Raw genomic sequence first — 6000 nt, 5'->3', positions numbered from 1 at the left:
TCCTGCCAAGGTCAGGATTAAATGTGTGAGATGGGATTTCTTGTTGGGACTCAGGTGTTTGTTGGTTCTTGTCTCTGTCACAGTCTCACAAACCCTGAGTTCTCCAGAACTTCACTCTGACACACTAAAAATGGAGCTGTGTCTCTCCCTCTCCAAGGCCTTTTAAGGATAAACTGTCCAATTAAGAAATGACACCTGAATTATTTTTCCTTTTAACCCAAAAATCAATCACTCATGTCCTGCAATGTGGACTTTTTATCCAATTACACAAAACCACCCAAAGCCATGGAGGAGAAGGAGAAGGAGAAGGAGAAGGAGAAGGAGAAGGAGAAGGAGAAGGAGAAGGAGAAGGAGAAGGAGAAGGAGAAGGAGAAGGAGAAGAAGGAGAAGAACCAGCACCCACCCTAAACCCTCCACCTTGCTCTCTATCTATTCCTGTATTCTAAACCCTTAAACTCTGAGTTTCCCCCCTGTGATATCACACACTTCTATCCAAACTCCACACCCACAATCCCAGTTCCACCATTCCATTTTGGAAGCTTCTCCACGGCCCCAGGTCAATGCAGTGTTCTCCTGGGGGTCAGTGCCTGCCAGCACAGAGAGGCTGAAATTCCGAGCACAGAGAGTCTGAAATTCCCAGCACCAACAACTCCTGACCTCCAGCCTTTCCGAGCGCTTCCGACAGCACGAGGACACTGATGGATCTGGAGCTTTGACACACAAGAAAACCCGACTGTTCTGATTACAATATCCTGTGAAGCTGTAATTAAGGCCTTTATGACAACAAAGAAAATTGGATTACATTATTCCAGGGCTAAACAGCCCGAAGATTGCAGGGAAGCCAGGAGGATGGAGCGTGACGAGCCGCAGGCGGCTCCGACAGCAGACAAAGACGGGCGATTGTGGGAGAATCTGAAGTGGTTTTGTGCCTTTTGAAATTATAGAGGACAAGCCCAGGAGTGGCAGCTGAGGAAATCACACCTTCATTTTCTCCTGGGCTCTTCAGACTCCTGTTTTCTGTAAGTAATGTGGGTAAATCAGAGGGGCTTAATGCCGTCCACGCAGATCCTGCTTTCCCTAAGAATCACGTTTTCCATCGTGGTTTTATTTAAATGAGTGCATCACTCATGTCACAGGGAGGTGAGGCATGCTGGAAATTCCCAACACACACCACAACCACCTGAATTCTCTGTTCTTTAAAACACCAAACCAGTTCTGTAAGACCCAGAATCCCCTGAATTAAAATCCCAAGGGATTTTAAAGCAGGCACGGGGCAGCTCCATCGAACTTTGCAATGGTTTCCAACCTTTTCCATTGTATTATAGGATCACAGAATTCCAGATGGTTTAGGCTGGGAGGGACCTTAAAGCCCATGCCAATCCACCCCTGCCATGGCAGGGACACCTTCCACTATCCCAGGTTATTCCAGCCTGGCCTTGGACACTGCCAGGGATCCAGGGGCAGCCACAGCTTCTTGGGGCACCTGCGCCAGGGTTTCCCACCCTCCCAGGGAAGAAATCTTTCCTAAATTAATTAAATAATTATCCTTCCTGGATTAATGACATTATTAACAGAGTTTATGGGACACTGAGGAGCATTTGAGACCCTGCCCACAGCTCTTCTTCCCTGCCTTCCTCCATCAAGACCAGCAGGATTTGCTCCCTCCTCTTCATCGCTCCCAAAAGGTGCTTCATGGTCAGCAGCTCCCATTTGGGGTTTGCAGGGGGCCAAAAGAGCAGGGACTTGGCTCTTGACAAAATGTCCTTGTATTTGTGTGTACTTGCTCTCTGTGCAAATCCAGATTTGAGGCAAACCCACTGATTTTCACAGATTTCACAGAATTCACAGAATGACCAGGTTGGAAGAGACCTTCAAGACCATCGAGTCCAGCCCAGCCCCAACACCTCAGCTAAACCCTGGCACCCAGTGCCACATCCAAGCTTTTTCCTTGGTTCTTTGTCAAAGCCTTGCTAAACCTCACCAACCATTTGCCAAAGTTCCTTCCCAGCCCTTGTCAAAACCCTGTCTGATTTCAAACTGTGAAAAACCACATTTTTTACAGCAAACCAGTGGAGCAAGAGTTATGTTTTAAGTGACATGTTCTAAACCCCCCCACATTTTATTTATTGCCATGGTCCCTTGGCCTTTTCCTGGCATCACACTCTGCACCCAGCTGTGCCCACAGAAAAACCTGGATATGGGAGGCTTTGCTACGTGCCCTCACCATGGTTTGGCCATTCAGACACTTAAATAAAACTGTATTCTCAAGCCAGAGAATAAAAATCACCTCACTCCTCAGCTGTAGGGTAAATGAACTTCATAAAACACGAATATCATTTGTTTTAATAAAAGGGAGCCCACAGGGAGTTGGTTCATCTGAGCTCGGAATTCTTTGTTTTCAGGCCGTGTTTGGCGTGTTCCCAGCTGGGGTTCATCCCTCACTGCCCATCAGATCACACACAGAGGTGTCTGTGCTCTGCAGTATTGTTTTTCCATGTATTTTCCATCCTCTTTACTCCTTCATAAAAGGTACAAATGTGTCAAAGCCTTGCCAGGCTGATATTGATTTGTGGCACCTCGTGAATGCTTCATCTTCGATTCCCTTCACTGAGCAAAAAGAGCTGTGGAAAATCTCATCCCTGCTTTGTTTTTTTTGGTTGCTGTTTTTTTTTTTTTTTTCCCTCTCTTCACAGAACCAGCAAAAATCCAGGTCTGAAACAACACTTGAAACACCTCATTGAAAATACAGGGATTTTTCAGTGGATTATTTCAGATTATTTCAAGGGATGGCCTCAGCACCGTGCGGATTTCAAGACAGGCTTTGTGCTGCTGTGTTTTTATTTTCTTTGTTTTCCCAAATAGGGTTTGGACAAGGAGAGAGGTTGAATCTGTGTGGGAAAGGGGCAGGGAATGTGCAAAACCTCTCCAAGATGTCCCAGGTGTCACCTCTGGTGCTTCCATCAGCATCTTCCAGCTCCTCCTCAGGGCTGCATCTCCAAATTCTCAGCCAAAAATTCAAGTCTGTTCTTACCACTTGTTTCCCTTCTGTGGAGCATAAATTTAGGGATTAATTTAAAATTAGCAGAGCAGTGTTTTGGGAGGGATGAGATGTGAATTCTGAATTTAGCAGAAACAGTATGTTTCCTCCTGATGCCTCGTTCCAAGATGGCAAAATTGATCCACTTGGAAAAAAAAAAAAACAAGATGCTGAACATCAATAGTATTAACCAACCCCAAAATTCCCCTCCAGAGCTCTTCTAGGATATAAGGAAATTATTTAGGTTGACACTAAAGAAAAAAAATATATTTCATTTGAATCTACTTTCAGTTTGGCCCATTAATTGCTTTAAAAATTCATTATCTGCACAGAGTTACTTCATTTCCAGTAGGATCAATATATATATATATCTATATATATATACACATATATATATATATATAATTATATATATATTATTTATCTATATATAGATAAATAATATATAGTTCTATATCTATATATAATATAGATATAATATAGATCTATATCTATCTATATCTATATAATCTATATAATTATATATATATTATATGTAATTATATATAATATTATATATTATATATATTATATAATATATATTATATATATCTAGATATATAGATATAGATATAGATATAGATATATAGATATAGATATAGATATAAATAATATATATATAATTGAAAGCTCAACACCATTAAAACAACTCATACTATTATAAATATAACAGTGCCATACTTCCTAAAAACCCCCAATTAATTCCATTTTCCAAAGCCTTTGGGCAGGACATCAAGCAGGAGGGTTGTGAATTCCCTCCTATATCCACCCCCAAAGCCAAGCCAGGCTGTCTGCAGGAATCAGGGCTCCCAACAATTTGGAAATCACTCCTGGAATATTGTGCAGTTTGTTCAGATTAGGCAGAGTCAAAAATCATCCCTAATGGAGCAATGTCCATGCAGCAGCAGGCGCACACGAGATAATTTAAGCAGGAGGAAATGGGCTTTGAAGTGGTCCCTGATGAGGTTTTCCTTGTTCCTAAGAGAATCCAGATGGATTCCAGAGCTTTTTTAAAACCACTTTCTGAAACTCCCCCCACCACCCCCTGTCATTAGGGCGCATTATAGTGACACTCTGCAGTTGGGATTTTATGGGGAAAACGATTTCCAAGTGGGATTTTCCTGGGCAATGTTTCCTCTCAGTACCTGAACCCCCACTCTGCCATTCCATTCCCTGTCCTGCTCAATCCCTGGGATTTTCCTGGGCAATGTTTCCTCTCAGTACCTGAACCCCCACTTGGACATTCCATTCCCTGTCCTGCTCAATCCCTGGGATTTTCCTGGGCAATGTTCTGAACCCCACTCTGCCATTTCATTCCCTGTCCTGCTCAATCCCTGGGATTTTCCTGGGCAATGTTTTCCCTCAGTACCTGAACCCCCACTCTGCCATTCCTTTCCCTGTCCTGCTCAATCCCTGGGATTTGCATTTTGCAGAGGATCCATCCTGGAGCAAATCCTGCCTCCTGTCATCCTTGGGAGCTCATCCATCCTGACCTCCTGGGAGTTGTGCTACAGGAATTGAGAGTGGGTCTGAACATTCCTGGTTTCACCCCAAAATGTTCATTCCTGGTTTTCACAGCTGCAGAGAGGAGCAAACCCAGAGAACAGCCACGTGAATGCTCCACAAGGAAGGGAATTCAGTGTATTATCATTAAAGGGCTCCCTGATTTTGCACTTTGCTGGGAATTTCCCTGCAAAGCCACGGAGCAGCCAGCCAGGAATGTGGGATTTTTGGTTTTATTCCTTGCCTTGCTTTGTCTCCAAAGCCAGGGAAGCAATGTCTTGGATGCTCCAGCTGGCTCGGACTGTGCAAGCCAAGGAGGCAGCATCTAAACCAGGGACACCCAAACAGCCACTGAGCCCAAACCCAGGCTAGGATTGCCTTCCTGATTGGAATTTTAAGGAAGACACACACACAGCCCCATTGTATCTATAATTAAAACCCACAAACAAACCCTACCATGAGCATTCCGGCCCCTCTCCCCACTCAAGCAGCTGCAGCAGGTCCTTCCCATCAGGATAGGGGTCACCAAACCTTGTTTTCTTTTCTTCTCCTTCATTTTTTTTCCCCCAAGATTTGACCTTCAGAAGGCAATTCCTGGGCAACCCTCACAATGAGTGCCTTCCCCCATCCGTGTTAAGTGCTGGGGAAAGCTATCAGGCAAAGAAAATTGATTCCCTTTCAGAGGCAGAACCAGAGGCGGCGAGGGATTTGATTTCCCTGGAAGGTTATTATATTCAATGCTAACATTATTTAAAGGCTTTTCAATGGAGCTCCACTCCACAACACCTCATTATGGAGCAAAATCAGCCTAATGATTGCGCTCTGCCAAAGCTGGGGGGATCTCGTTCCTGCTGGAGATGCTCTCCGCCTGGGAATGAGGTGCATCCATCACAGCAGCCTGGACAGGACGGGAAGAGGAAGGAGAGCAGCCCTGTGCAATAATTGTTAGAATTCCTGGCTGCAAAGTTGTGACTTTTCCGTTCAAACGCGTGGGATTTTGCGTTTTTCGAGCGCCTCGCAGAGTTCCATCCATTAAACACGAGTTCAGGGCCGAGTCTGTTTGGACTGGCTGTTTCCTCTCCATAAGGAATCCGTCAGGAGATTCAAATAATCGGGAATGTGGTCATTTATTTCCACGTTGCTTCACTAAGTGTGTGAACGGCACTTATCACCCCCTCACACACCTGCAGCGCCCGGCACATTTGCATTTGTGGAACTAAACACATTTCTGCAAGGGAATTAAGTAACTTGGACTTTTTTTCTCAGGTTTAGCCAGCAAAGTTCTTACAATGTTCCCCCCCCCCCCCCCCCAAAAAGGCTTTCCAATAAATGAAGTGACTTTGGGGTTTATAAAAAGTGTTGGCTGGAAGGGTTTGTGTTTTCAGTGAAAACTCCAAATTGTAGAATCATAGAATTCTTTA

This window comes from Agelaius phoeniceus, chromosome 7, assembly GCF_051311805.1.
Source record: "Agelaius phoeniceus isolate bAgePho1 chromosome 7, bAgePho1.hap1, whole genome shotgun sequence".
Lineage (NCBI taxonomy): Eukaryota > Metazoa > Chordata > Aves > Passeriformes > Icteridae > Agelaius > Agelaius phoeniceus.
Note: the sequence above shows the minus strand (reverse complement) of the source record.